The following is a 16,836-nucleotide window of genomic DNA, read 5'->3' as shown; positions in this document are numbered from 1 at the left end:
GGTTTAATAGGATCGAGTTTGGTTCCCTCTCGGAAGAAGAAAAGGAATGCATTCGTCCTATAGTCTCTGTAGGAAGATTCTCCAACTTAAATAGATTAATTCATGTAGCGATCTTGTTTTTAGTTTGTCCAAAACTTTAAAGAGGGCAATCGTCTTCTGTCAAAAATTTATTTGATTAAATTAATGCAAAGGGAATCTTTTGCATTGGAATTAGATTTTTGTTGGGTCCTGAAGGTAAGAATCAACAAAATCTAATAAAACACCAACACCTATTCTTAAGCCCCTCAATATTATTTCTTCAAGAGAAGGATAGAGTCGTCAGAATGGCATTCTTTGTAGGTGCAGAATCCAACTCTTTTGGGTAAAAGGCACCATTTAACAGATTTGATTATAAAGGAAAATCATTAGCGAAACCAACATTTGAGTTTGACAACAACCTTAAATGAAATAAGGTTACAGAGATATTGGATACCACATGTCAGACAGGCTGTAAAAATGTGAGCATTTGTGCTAAGTGCAAAAGATGCAATGCCACTGCTTTATCGACACCGAATGCAACATACCTCCTAGCTCTAGAGTGAATTTAGTAAGATCATATCTCCATACCGGTGTGGATTATATCAGTCACATCTGGGTTAAGGGAGAAGTGAACGACAATAAAATGTATATCCTCATCTTTACCTGCATTATTATCAGAGCTGTTCACATAGAACCATTCCCAAATATGAGTGTATCTTAATTCTTGCAGGCCTTTGTTCGTTTCAAAAATGTAAATATAATCCTCTCTCACCTCTACTCGGACAACGCAAGAATTTTCTCTTCTGCAGCCAAAATAATTGATAAGGGGTTGATCATTGATGGTGAAATTTGGTTCTTACCACCTTAAACATTGTACCATTCCACTTCATTCAGCTTGGTATGGATGTACTTGGGAAAGGACAATCAAAACAGTTAAATCCTGTCAATAGCAACTATAGGATGCGAAGGGGTTGACGATGTTGATCGATTAAGCACATTATCGTATATCCAGTGTGCCGTTAATAGTCGTCCGCTGACTTATAGAAGGTGTAATGAGATGGATTGCCTAACTTCACTCTCTTTCGTGTATCCAAATGTGGGTCAAGATTTAATAAGATTGGATAATGAAGAACTGGGACTAACAGAGCCACTTAACAGGATCGATTTAAAGAGAACGTTCCATCTTCGCGAAGAAAATTTAGAAAAAGTAGAAAGATGTGGCAGGAAGATTACTTGTTAAGCCTTAGAGAAAAAAACTCTGGAGTTAGCTGACCCTTCCCCTAATAATGCAATCAAAAGGGGCGATATTGTGTTAATTAAGAACCCCCTTAAAACTAGATCATTTTGTTCTATAGGCGAAGTGCTTGAGTTTATTGAAAGAAAGGAATAGTTGGTTCGTTCAGTAAGAGTAAAAAAGGAAATGGATCTATATTGGCCCATTCAATCAATCACTTATTTATTCTGGGGATTATTTCTCTTTCGGAAAATGTCGATGAGAAAATTCTTCATGAACCAGAGGATGTGTCAGACCAAAATATATTTTCCAGACCTGATGAGTGCCCTGCATGTAATAAAACGGAACATACCCATGGTGGTCTGTGATCAGTGTAATGACTGGTTTCACCTTGTTTGGGTGGACCTAGTAGATGCACCCCCTAAAGAAGAATGCTATTGCCCAACTTGCAGGCCAAACCGTCGGGGTAGACCCACTTTGTATGGGGTAAAAAGGAACTCAGAATTTCTGGTGAAGGTCTCCGGCAAGACCTTAAAATCTTCGATTAGAAATGAGGAATTCTCTTCCCGTTTCCCCACACATCCTGTAAAATACTTTTTTTCGTGTTTCTTTGTTTTTGACATGGGAATGTGTGGTAATTTTTACTTAGCAGAACTGAATGTGGAGGGGTGAAGAAACAATGCTGTGTGGCAGTCGTTCTATCAAAAGGTTTGACAGTGATTGGTCGACTGTTTTTATAATAGTGTTTGTTTGTTGTCCACTCAAGTTGGTTGGATGTGACTACATTTGCATAGAATAAAATAGTGGGTTATAAAAACACCCTTATTGTCGATATGTGTTGTTGGTCTTTGTTTAGTCCAGTTGTACGTTTCATGGTTACTTGTACAAGGACGAGCTGTCATTGTAAGCAACGAGGCAATTCGTTGCAACTCCAGTTAACCGAGAAAAGCGGTGAAGGAATCATCACGCAAGGTAAGGCTTTCAATGTTTTTTTTTCTTCTTCGCCAAGTTCAGGTTTAACAGTTTTGGTTGCAGAAACATATGCCTCCCCCTCCCATTTAGTCGGTTACAATGCCGATTATATATATATATATATATATATATATATATATATATATATATATATATATATATACTAGCATGGGCACCCGGCGTTGCTTGGGTGTTCGGATGTGTATGTTGAGCAAAAAAAATAAAAAATAAAAAAGTGGTGGTAGGAAGGCAGGATCGAACCCGTACCACAAAGGAGGAAAAGAACGAAGTAAAACCTAACGTTTATGCTGTTACGATCATCACCAAACCGGAAGCGACATTTTTTTTAAAAATTAAGGCTAGACAATCTAAAGCAGAGGATAACTTTAAAATAATATCGGTAAAAAAGTGACCCCCCTGTAGAAAAGTGCCTAGTTTAAGAGGAAGATATAAATGTTTTTAGCCAATTTTTCGATATTTTTCGTATGAAAGATTGCCCCTAAAATGATACTGATCTTGGTAAATCTGTCGCCTCTATTGAAAGTTTAAGGCAGACATGCAAACAGATATAATACATACATTTATATATTGGTAACTAAAAACTTTCGCCCCAAACTGATGAAAAAGCTAGCCCTATCTCTGACTACCCTTTATGTAAAATTTCAAATATTTAGACCAGAAATTGTCTGAGTAATTTGGAAGAGACCGCATACGTCAATTCTTTTTAACTTTGCCCCCTATTATGACCCCTTAAAATGTATGTTTTGGGCTAAAATTAACTTAAGTTAGGTACATGTCCAAGGAACCTATATCTAAAATTTCAAGTGCGTAGACCCAAAATTGTCGAAGGAGTTTGGTTGAGTTCTCAAAGGTCAAATCGTTGAACTTTGCCCCCTTAATCGCGAAATTTCTGCCCCAAAACCGATCCCATCGATTTTCCCAAATCTCAGTAACCTGTATATCAAATTTCGAGTCTGTAGACTAACAATTTGACAGAGTTATTGCGTAGGGAAATGCACACAGACAGTGAGATACACAGACACACGCAGACACTTTCACTTTATATATATATATATATATATATATACATAATAAAACTTAGAATTAAATTTACCAAAATGATTCAAGATGCTAAAATTAAAGTATATTATAAATATTAAAGAATTAATATTTATAAATTATCTCAGCCAGAATTAAAAGCTCGATAACACCAAATAGGAGATAGCTTATAAAATGAGCTTATAATATGAGCAAAGAAACCAGACTACCCATTCATGTGTAATCACCTTTTTTTCACCATATCCCCTCTGCTTCGCGTTTTTGTTATCAGGTAAGCTCTTTGACTTACTTGTTTCATCAAATACTTTTGCATGCAAAATCCGATCTCGCATTTAGCTAATTCCTACCCTCTGATGAGAAGGAAAGTATTTCCTCGAAAATCCCCGGATTAAGGACTATCCACATATCTAGTGTTTCCTTTTCAGATTTAATATGTTTTTAACTCATTTCAAAGTCTTTTTTAACTTGTTTGATCGTATATATATATATATATATATATATATATATATATATATATATATATATATATATATATATATATATATGCGTAGATCATCGTATAACGATTTGATCACTGTCTGTCTGACGTAATGAACATTTAAATTAAAATGTTTAAAATTGAACGCTACTTCACACGGTTAATAGTAGCCGAATGGATACGGCCTCCGCTAATCGAGCCAGAGATGTCTCGTGTCGCGGGGTTCGAATCGTTCGACTGGTAGTAATCGTGACACCCTGCACTGAAGAATCCCGAAAGGATGAAACACTAGTGTCTGTAGGTATTTAATTATTATAGTAAAAAAATAATTATGACAGCCCCTTTAAGAAATTCGTTTCTTATCGTTGAGCACTTTCCGTTGAATTAAAAAGTCGGTCAATTTAGCTCTTATGCGTAGATCATCGTATAACGATTTGATCACTGTCTGTCTGACGTAATGAACATTTAAATTAAAATGTTTAAAATTCAACGCTACTTCACACGGTTAATAGTAGCCGAATGGATACGGCCTCCGCTAATTGAGCCAGAGATGTCTCGTGTCGCGGGGTTCGAATCGTTCGATTGGTAGTAATCGTGACACCCTGCACTGAAGAATCCTGAAAGGATGAAACACTAGTGTCTGTAGGTATTTAATTATTATAGTAAAAAAATAATTATATATATATATATATATATATATATATATATATATATATATATATATAATTTCACTATAATCAGTATTGTTATTCCGTTGATATTAGGTGCGGAAATTCAACAATTAATTTGTATAACAAACAGGAGTGATTTTTTAAAAATAGAAATCGTCTCAGAAAAGTATGAACACCCTTCATATAAAGAAATAATGCTACCTAAAGTTTCAAATCTGAAAACGGTAATGCTTTTGGAATCGACTCTGACAATATATTGTGTATTTTTGGGCATGTTTAACATTTTAATAAATACAAACAAACAATATGAATATTGCAAGAATTAAATAATAGCACGTTTTTCGTATTTTGTAAGTAAAGGAGTACTTTTTACAGAATGTTAACATGACTTTTAAATATTCTAACTTAACATATTTTTTTGGTTTAGTCCGATTCAAAATCCGTAGAAGTAATTTAAAAACTGCTATTTATTACACGACTAAAATTAAAATGTTATATATTCTGTAAAACGACCTGTAATATAGCGGAAAAAAACGGTCTACTCTTTTCTGTATTGGAATCAAATCCAATATATATTTGAGATTAATGTTTAAGAGGATGAATGATTGGTAATCAGAAAACAGGAACATTATTAAATAACATTATAAGTATAAATTGATTTCCGTATGGTCGGCTATAAACATTCTCCATTCATTTGAAGACGATCTATAAAAAAGCATAACTTTGAATTATCCCAATAATCGGAAGAGCAATGTCATTGCATGTAAAATTTACGATAAAAATGTAGAGAGTATAAAATATTTTTTTGCTTTTTGTATGTGGAATATTTTTGCTCAGTTCTTACAAGAAAGAAAACTATTAAAGATCAAAAGGAAGATTCCATGGAAATGTAAAAATAATTTTGTGCGGCGGCTTCTCTTGGCGTCTAATCTTAAACAATGGTCATGTTAAAGTTGCCATCTGTTAATTCTTAGGCAGGTGTGCTTCATGTGTGAACGTGATTTCGCGCTATTCTCCTCATTGCTTGTTGTATGCCGCATAGGGCTGGTTATTTTCGGTATTGGCATTCAGGCAGTGAGAGCAGTTTGACGCAAATTAGTGTTTCCAGACCTTAGAAGTATGAACAGGGCAACTTGTTGCAACATTCCCCTTGTTTCAAGCCACATGATTATGGAAGACCCCGTATTTTACAAAAGTTTTCCATCAGGGTAATTTTTATACCGGAATGAATTATTTTCCGGATTGCTACTTCCCCGTTTGTATAATTGCTAGCACATGATCCTTTCCTGGAATGAGTGAATATCTAAAGTCAACTATTAATTTTCCATCATTTTTTTCTGTACCCGCCCCCCCTAAAAAAAACGAATCGATATCTTATAGAAGCCAAGGAATTCTTAAGAGAATGCGGACCGTCAAAACCTACAATCTAATTTGAAAAAAAAAATATTTAATATCCTATGTTAGATTTTGTTGTTCTCCCTTTTCTTAGCAGTTAACGAATATTTCAAAATTTTGTCATGTCAAATTTTATTATGTTTAATCCTCTAATTACTCACTGAGTTTTATCTTTATATCATACCCACTTTGCAAACAATATGCTGTTCGATTTCTGGATTTTGTCGTTGTGTCGATTGCGGAGTTTTGTTAAACTGAAAATAACTTGATATATTTCTGTTACCAACGCACATAGCTATTTTGGGAGTGTGTAGGGGGATCCATCTGTGCCTTCTTTCTGTGTTCGTTTTGTGAATTAACAAAAAGTATTTCAGTTTTTCTGGTTTTGGATATATTCGAAAAGATCTGAGAGCTGTCCTCAGCTCTCATACATAACATCTACTTAAATCTCTATTGTTAAATGGTGCCACTGCGTAAATAGGGTGCGAGTCCACTTACTGATCCGCGCTATTTTTAAATCGTATTTCCAAGTTTCATTAAAGTTTAAGGATGTTTTTTTTTCATTCAATTGTCATGTTTAAGTATGGAATAGGTACAAAATTCCCTCCCCATGTTAAGAATGGCTTTTGAAATAATAATGTCAATATTTCAGCACGGAACAATAAGTGAACTAGTACCGTAATTTGTTATTTGACATTTTCCTTCAAATAAAATATCTGTTAAGTAGAAAATTTTACCGGCTCCATGCTTTATTCTATTACACCCGAAATAACTAAATGTTGAACAATTTGTAACAATAACAACACTTTCCTTTAATTGTTAGCTTTAATTTCCTATTTCTACAAAGAGACTGTAGATTTCAAATAGACAAAAAGACAAATTACGCAAATAAAATATGAGATATCTATTATTTGCTTTAGCGCAACTTCAACACATTTTCGATCGTCTTGAAACTGTTTTAACCTTTGCTATTTTGTGTTCTGGGAAATACCTAAAAGATCATATGACAGTGGAGTATACCTAGATGGCAGTATGAACATATCACTAAACATTGTTGCGGACAGCTGGTCTCTGACAAATGCCTAGCACCTGTTAGTCTCCTGCCATAGGTACGATTAAACTATTAATGATTTCCCTTCAATTAAGACATTCAAAGACTATTTATTGCCAGTTGCTTGGTATCCATTTATGTTAAGTACCTGTTGTACTTGAAGGCATTTTCTTCTGAGAGCTTATATTCTGGAGTGCTGGAATGGGGGAAATGCTGATTCTGCTAGTACGAGCATAGTTCAAATACAGTAAAAGAACAAATATTTTAAAAAAACCTACAAAGGATACTAGTGCACTTATTGACGTGTACTGAAATAATAATGTTATTTACCAAACTATTCATAACATGGAGAAGGGAGGATTTTGCCCCTATTCTGACCTTTATCCTTACAATAATAAAAACAAAATCTTAATTAAAAGTGTAAAATACAATTAAAAACAGTGCGGATATATCAGCGCACTAAAACTCTACAAAGAATAAAGATGTTTATAAGATGTTACTTTTCTTACTTGCAAATATGAAGACATATTACTATATATTGTATCGTGTTCCTTTAAAATAGAAAAAATGATTTTCGAGTTTATATTAAAATTCCGTAATAGCAAATATGCAATGATATGAAAACTATAATTCATGGAAACTTGTGGAAATATCATTTTCCAAGTGTAGTTTCCAATTTACACTATTAATGCTTATTTCAAGGCGGTTTCTTACTGAATTTTACTTCCTAATATTTTGTAAATATGCCTTTTTTAATTTACATAAAATAATATAAAAAATTGCAGAATATGGACCGTGCTGTATGAAAAAAAAATTAATTACCTGTTTTTTTTAATAATTATTTCGTACTTTTATTTTACAATTTAATCTTTAAAAAATTATAATGCAGAATACTATTTATCTTGAGGATCTTTTAAGGAATCGCCTTGTTCGTACTCTGTTTAAGTAGAGTTATTTTGTATAAGGGGGCAAGCAATATGGTTTATAAATATTATAGCTCTCGTTAGTATGAAGACTCGTAAAATCGACACATCTTTAACGATTATATATGAAAGAATTAGAATTTTTTTTTTCAACACCTTTTTGTATATCAACTAATATAACCGCAGAATATATAAATATTCACTTTTATTGCTTTTTTTTAAGAGATTGAAGTTTAGCGATGTAAACTTCGTTTGTTAGCAAGAAAATCCGAGATAAAATGTGCACGGATTGTAGGAAAATATAAATTTTTCTCTATAAACCGGTGCATTAGGCAACGCATTTTAGTCTGCGTAAAATTTTAAAGGTCATAAGAACTATTATGGAAAACATGTTATAATTAGTTTAGGTAATTTAACAGATTAACTTACAAACGACTACATGAAAAAAATTAAAAAAATACAACTAAATGCTCTTTAATCTGGAACAGTTATTTTTTCCGAGCGGAATAAGAAAAAAATCCCGGCATTTTGAGGGGGAAAGAAAGCCTCGGATTGAAGTTTTTGGGTATGGTTTTACGGTAGTACCCAGCGTACTATAAAAACCCCAACCCTCCCATGTTAACAGATTTCGATGTTGGGGGTGTTTATTCTGAAAGCCATTCTTGGCATGGGAAGGTTGGAGGTGTTTATTCTGAAAGCCGTTTTTTAAATAGGAGGTTTTGGGATTTACACAACGCTCGATACTCTCGTAAAAAATACCGGTACTAGTGCACTTATTGGTCCGTGATATAATAACGTTATTATTTAAAAAACATTCTTAACATAGGGAGGGTGGTTTGTACCTATTCTGTACTTTAACCTTACAATTGAATAAAAAGCATATCAAAACTTTAATTAAACTTGGAAACATGATTTAAAAAATAGCGCGGACCAGTAAGTGCATTAGCCCAAAATTTGTTGCCGACAAGTATTTTATAATAAGCCCTTTATTTTCCAATCTATATACTATTGTTTCGGATGATCGCTATCCTTAATCTCGACTGAGAAGGTATCTATTTTGTAGAGCATGCATCAAGGTCTAGTGTAACGAAAAAATGGCGGCTACTTTTTAGTATTAGATAAAAAGTAGGCATATCAAGGTTTTAATACCATAATTCGCCGGCGACAAATTGAACTGTAATATCCGTTCATATGATTCCCTTAGAAATCAATTCATAAAAGGCTTAGTTTGATCCTCTATGGTACAATGATCATTTAATGATTTCGAAGTATTAGATTTTTTTTTCTCATTTCATAAAACTTTGATCGATAAAACATTAACTTACATGTAGATTCCGCCATGAATAAAAAAATGCCCAACCATTGTTTAAAATATATTTTGACGGATAATCTCATTTTATTAATGATAGATCAATCAAATTTTAATACAGTCTAGACTCTGTAATTATATTTTTAATTATATTGCCTTTTTAAAATTTGATTTTTAGTACATTGCGCATATTCATACCCACTAAAAAAATTCCCCCCCCAATTCAAGTACAGTATATTTCAGACAGTCATCGTTTTGCCTCGTATTTTAAATAACCGTGGTGGTTTATTTTACTTATAGGGTTTTCAAGAAGAATTCAATCTTTAAGGAATGTTTTGTTAAGTAGAGTGCGCGTGTGAAAGAACAGAAAACTTTTAAATGCTAATATTTTTATAACAATGCATTTATGCACTGTCGATAATCGGCGCAGTCAATGGAATGACTAAAACATGTAAAATTATGTATCACGTAAATAGCTATATTCTGAAAATCGGATTTACTCATAAAAAAGTTTAAACCATTACAAACTTTATCAATAAAATGTTTTATAGGAAATAGATACTAGTAATAATAAAGTTACTAAGCAAGCGGAATAAACTATGTAAAACAAGGAATATAGCTAAAGGTTTGATAGCCTACAAGCATATACGTGGCGCTGCATGAAGTTTGCGCTGGATCTTCCCCTTCACATACGTAAACACTTAATTCATATGTAACACACTAAAATTTAGAACACTGAGCTTAATGTATAAAATTGATACATATATTAGAAAATGTAAAATGTTTACAATATGTTTTTATATATTGTTTAAAAGAAAAATGTTTAAACAGGCGTTTGGCTTTCTAATGAAACATCTGCCATTTATATGACTTAAATAAATTTCGTAAATAATCGTTTATTCTGAAACGAAAACATACTATTTGGATAACTTTTTTTTAATAACATTCCAAAATGAAAAATGTGTCATAAACTACCATTTTATATAATATTACCAAAATTAAAATGTCTTACCTTATGGAATAAATGATTGTCTAGCACGGAACATGTCGGCCAGCGGAAACCTAAACCATAACCGCATTTGAATTTATAGTACAGCAGATCACGTGAGTATTTTTTCCGTGATGTAACAGATGATAATTCAGATAATAATTCAGCAATCTAATTGCATGTCGGAATCCGATAAAATTGTTTACAAATTATCAAATTGCTTAGGAATAAATAAATTGAAGTTTAAATAGAGTACATCAAATTATGTAATAAAAATCAAATCAAATAAACCATTGGAAACATAATGAAAAATATCAATGAAAACGCTTTACTTAATTACCATACACTCGTATATACACACATACATGCATACATACATATATAAATGTGTGTGTAAGTGTGTGTGTGTGTATGTGTGTGTGCGCGCGTGTACTAGCAGTTACCATAACTTTCCTGATCGTACGACACGCTTAAATGTTACTTTAATTCATGTAAATTACGTATATATTATTTTTCGATTATAATAATACGACTAAATATATATATATATATATATATATTTATATATATATATATATATATATATATATATATATTTATATGCATATATGTATATGCATATATGTATATTCATATATGTACATGCATATATATATATATATATATATATATATATATATATATATATATATATATATATGTATATATATACAGGGTGACCCACAAAACGGGCCCCAAATCTTATTAGGCCTCGTTTCGTAGTGTTTTGTCCGAATGAAATGAGACTTTGGTCATAACTAGTTTATTATATTCAAAACATCATATCAAAACACTAGGGTCTTTCGCATTTTTTCTCCGTTCTACAGCATATGTTCTAGATGGCCTCCATTTAGCTTTTGTCATTTTAGGGTCAGCCTGTATATGCGTATATATATATATATATATATATATATATATATATATATATATATATATATATATACATATATATATGCATATATATGCATATGTATATATGTGCATATGTATATATGCATATATATGGATATGTATATATGCATATGTGCATATACACACACCCACATCTATATCTATATATATATATATATATATATATATATATATATATATATATATATATATATATATATAGAGAGAGAGAGAGAGAGAGAGAGAGAGACAGAGACAGACAGAGAATTTATAGATATATTTGACTAAGTTACGGCATAGAGGTTTGTGAAGCTTCTTACCGGGATTTCGCGGATTTCGATGTTGATAAAATATATATGAGTGTGAAATTCTCGTTGATTATAATTCAATTTCGGGTGACATCGGGATTTTCTTCTAGCTCACCCATAAACACACACACACATCTCTCTCTCTCTCTCTCTCTATATATATATATATATATATATATATATATATATATTTATATATATATATATATATATATATATATATATATATATAAGTGTTACAAAATGTTATTTTCGTTTTTTTTACTTCTACAATCAGATTAACATTTATCGGCCCAAAGAAAACATTATTGATCAAAATAAGCACCATTAGAAGAAATACATTTTACCTACGCAAAGCCAGTTTATTTCTGCCACTTACGTCAAAATCTTTCGTTCTGGCGCGTTGAAACCGCTTAAAACGTTTTCAATATGGCTTAGATTTTTAAGCATTCACGTGTAGAAAGTTATTATAACGAATACTTATTTGAAAATACATCTTTTTAAATAAATATTTTAAATTCCGAAGGAACACAAAGAGCATCGCTTTATACGCTAATGGCAGTTTGTATATCACTCTCCAATATGCTCAAGTCAAGATAGTCATTCACTCACAGTACTGTTTCGTTTTATCACAGATCATCAGCACGCTTTACATACATATTCACTTGTCATCCCTTTTTTAAAAAATGGAATAGCGAGATCGTAGTCGAAGACAATACGCAAGCGAGCAAGAAATCCAGCAAGGTCCACAGAGTTTTATCATTCACTAGCAATCCCCCCGACTTTACCCGGTCGTAAGGTACGCTTTAAAATGATATTTACTTCATGCAGATTGCGTATTTATTTTATAGGGATAATATCTATCTATCTATCTATCTATCTACCTATATATATATATATATATATATATATATATATATATATATATATATATATTTAGAGGAAATGGTAATTAATAAAAACTGAAGAAAGTGTTCAATACTGTTGCAGAGCAAATATGCGTTTTACTTTTTATTACCGTATCTTTCTGTTAAGTTACGTTATTGTTTCAGCTACTCGGCCGTTTTGGCCGTCTGTAGCTTCCTCAGACTTTTACAGAAATGTATCCGTAAAAGTCTGAAGAAGCTACAGACGGCCAAAAAAAACGGCCGAGTAGCTGAAACAATAACGTAACTTAATGAAAGATACGGTAACTTAATGAAAGATACGGTAATAAAAAAAAGTATATATATATATATATATATATATATATATATATACAGGGTGTCCGTAAAGTTACTATACAGTCTAACAAGTTAATATACAGACACCCTGTAATATATTAACAGTACAGTGAGATATTGTATTAAAATATTTATTTGTAACAAAAGAAATAAAAAGAAATAACACCTTTATGTTTATAAAAATCTCAGAAAATACAGTGTTACACCCGAAAAGACTGTAGCAATCAAGGCAAATAATTTCTATGACAAATATTCAAATTGGAGGCCTTCAGCTCCAATACATTCTCGACAACATGAAACCAAACGTTGGTGCACAAGTCACGCACGATCAATATTAACTATTAATTCAAATATAATACAATAAAACAATAAGACTGTATAGTAACTTTACGGACACCCTATATATATATATATATATATACATATATATATATATATATATATATATATATATATATATATATATATGATGCATACATGGCTTGCATTATTTTAATTTAGATCCATATTTAAAAAGGGGAAACGTAATCTTAATGTTTCAGACAGATATTAATCCCCTATTAACAACAGATTCCTGCTATGTTTTTTTGAACGCGATTAAACCGTGGGAATCATAACCTAAGCTAAGCCTTCTGACCTAAATATGATTTATAGTTTGTTTTCAGTCGGTGAAAAATAAATATTTCTATGGGAACACATTTGTTCGTACTTACCCTTATTTGGGCTATTGATTTTTTTTAACATTATAACGGAGATTGTGACTTACTTACGCTTGAAACTGAAAGTAATTAAGGATGAGTCAATGTTTTCTGGTGTAACTTATCTTAGAATTTATGGTGTATACCGTCTTCTGTTATTATCAATTCTTAAGTTTATTTTCTTTCTCATAAATCTCTCAATATTATCAGTTTTCGCACAGAAATAATCACAAGTTTACTGATTAGTCATCTAAAATTTTAATATGATTTGTCAATCATTACTGACACAGATTTCAATCAAATAAACTTTATATTTTTTCCATATTTCAAGTTACAAAAACATGTTTATTTGGCATCTATAATAATATAGAATATTCATCGATTTTAAAATAATAACGAATTGATTACTTTCCATCCAGCACTAACATTGCTCCAAAAAGACACACTCTTTAAACTATGAGCAAGTAATCCTAATTTTGTTGATATAACACAAATATGGGTTTCATATATAAATGTTTTTATTTGATTTTATTCATGTTTAGATAAAAAATACTATTTCTAAATATCTCACATTTCTTATGTACGCTTAGAATATTGTAAAATTATGTATATTTCAGGTACATTTTTATTTTTATTTTCGGACTATTAGTCTCATCTTTATTAGTTGTTGTTTGTTTGTTTTTATTGGTTCACAACGTTTCGGCCAACTTCCTCTGGCCTTCGTCAGGTGGTAACCGCGACGGATAGGAACTTCGAATCTCCTAACTGGTAATTGGTCAAAAATGTGGTGAGACGACGACAACTACGGATGGCAGTGATGGCTGAGAATGCAGTTAGGAGATTCGAAGTTCCTATCCGTCGCGGTTACCACCTGACGAAGGCCAGAGGAAGTTGGCCGAAACGTTGTGAACCAATAAAAACAAACAAACAACAACTAATAAAGATGAGACTAATAGTCCGAAAATAAAAATAAAATTAGCATAAAAATGCTCATCTCAAAAAAAAAAAAAAAAAATTCCAATTAAGGAATAATATATATATATATTTCAGGTACATGTTTTAAAACAATAGAATATAGAGCGAAAAATACGTTCCCATCAATGAGACAATAGAAACAAGCTCGATTATTCTGTAACCATATTTTCAATAAGAAAAAAAAACATGCCCTAGTCAAATTCTGTATAAAATTATCATTAAACTGTAGTACTCAAAATATTGATACACTTCATACTCGCATACACATGACCATGTTCATTGTGAACCTAATAATTAATGGTTTACTTCAGGCTTGACAGACTATGGATACCCAGTGTAAGGGTGCGTGCGCGTGAAATTCTTGTGGCAAGATTTGCTAATCTCCAACCACACCTCTCTGGAGTCGACATTATTGAGTACCAGTAGCAAGTGGAGGTTCAGGACGACTGGAAACAATGCCGATATCAGCGGAAAGCACACACAGCGCCTAGAATTCCTAAATGGTTACCCATCTTGTACTGGCCAAGCTCAACATTGCTTAACTTCCGGGATCTGACGAGGTGTGTCAACGTGATTATTTTGAACATAACATCTCTCTTATATGCATAATTTTACAAAGATGGACACTAACACTTTCGCGGTGTAACAATTAAGTCCTTTCACTATCTCGCGAACCAGGGGGAAAACATGCTTTTATATATATATATATATATATATATATATATATATATATATATATATATATATATATATATATATATATATATATATATATATATATATTGTTTGGCTGTGGAAATGACACACACATACAAACATATATATATATATATATATATATATATATATATATATATGTGTGTGTGTGTGTGCGTGTGTGCGTGTGTGTGTGTGCGTGTGTGTGTGTGTGTGTGTGATTTCCCCAGCCAAACAACGTCACAGCTCACAAGAGCCATTTCATTGGAGTTTCTAATCACAGGTATGGAGAAGTCTAACTAATAAGTCCAAATCATAGCGAAACTCGAATCTTAGACTACCGGTTTATTGGCCCTCATGGCTCTTGTGAGCTGCCAGGTTGTTTGGATGTTCAAATAATTATATTATCTCTTACATTCGTAAAAATTATATATCGCATTTCACCGTCGTTATGTCTCATGAACTTATTAATTAATTATTCTATTACATTACACCTAATTAATAAATTCTCTTTTATTGGTTGGAGGGCGATCTATTTTACAATTCCTATAACGACAGTAAATGATGGAAGAAAAAAAAGCAGATACAAAATAACAATTTCATTTTTATAAACGGAAATCTTTTTACATTTTTCCAAGAAAGAAAAAATCCTGACAATAAAAGGCTCCTTACCTTAAAAAAAAACGTAATTCCAAAATATTAACTGGTGATATTTAAGTCTTTCTACAGTTGCTTTTACGATCGGCCAAGAAATTAGTTTACAATAAAGAAACGCTTTTCTTATTGTGGCGCCAAATTTCGTCAGCAAATTTAGAAGTGTGGAAATATTTATCATGACGTCCATACGATGCAAACAGTTTCATTGTTGAAATAAAGCAATCAGTTGGCAAAACTTATTTTTTCTATTCAGCAGGAAGTGATTTTTATTTCCGAAATGTTGGAATAAACGAAGTTGGATGGGCTTGCTATTACTGTTTAGCAGAAACTGGTGTTATTTTAGTATATTAGAAAGGCTTATATATTTGTTTTAGCATACTGCTGTTTTATTTTCGAAGTTTTTGAAATTTCTGTTTATCACCATTTTGTGTATTTTCGATGATGTCGAAATTTCTGTTTAGCAAGAACTTGTTTTGTTTTGGAAATTGTTTAAATCTTTGCTTTGCAGAAAATCTTTATATTTTCGGAAATGTTGAATATTCGCTTAAGCAGAAAATGTTTATGTTGATTAAAGTAATATACTCTAATTTAAAGAAGGGTACCCGAAGCCCGATATTCTTGGCCTGCTGTTTATTCGAGATGAACTAAGTTTTCCCAGATTTTTGTTCGTCAAATCTGACCGTTGGTTTTACTGCAAATATGCACGTAGATTCCTCAAATTCCCGTTAGCTTAGTAATTTGAATAGACTAGATTATTTGCGCTAGTATAGTAATCTCTGAAAAGCTGACGGCTATGGGTGTAGGAATAATCTGACATTTCTCTTTGCGTGAAAAAGGTCGCATCGGGTCGTCTTTCGTCAGTTTACATATAAACTGGGAGTTCTTTTTCTGTGAGTAATGTTATCGTTCATGCCGCTTGCCTAGTTGTCTAAATCAAGATTGTCTTCATATAAAGACAACTTGGTACACAGTAGGGATTTTAAATATGCATTTAAAAAGGTAGACAATACATAGAAATATAGTGACGTAAGTAGTAATGCTTACTTCTTACTCGAAGGTAGGTAGACTCACATATCAAAGAGAGTACTAAACTCTTGACTCATATGGTATTGGGAAGGGCCAATCAATGAGTAGCTAACGCTCACGTACCAGCAGGTAAAGGAAATAAAATTATATAATATTTACAGGAGGCAAGTTAATAAACATTTTTTTAAAAATCTATAGGAAGAGCGGTACATATACAGGATTTTA

The sequence above is a fragment of the Euprymna scolopes genome, chromosome 5 (assembly GCF_053919585.1).
Source record: "Euprymna scolopes isolate OS-2025 chromosome 5, ASM5391958v1, whole genome shotgun sequence".
Lineage (NCBI taxonomy): Eukaryota > Metazoa > Mollusca > Cephalopoda > Sepiida > Sepiolidae > Euprymna > Euprymna scolopes.
The sequence above is the reverse complement of the archived record's forward strand: the minus strand, read 5'-3'. Positions refer to the sequence as shown.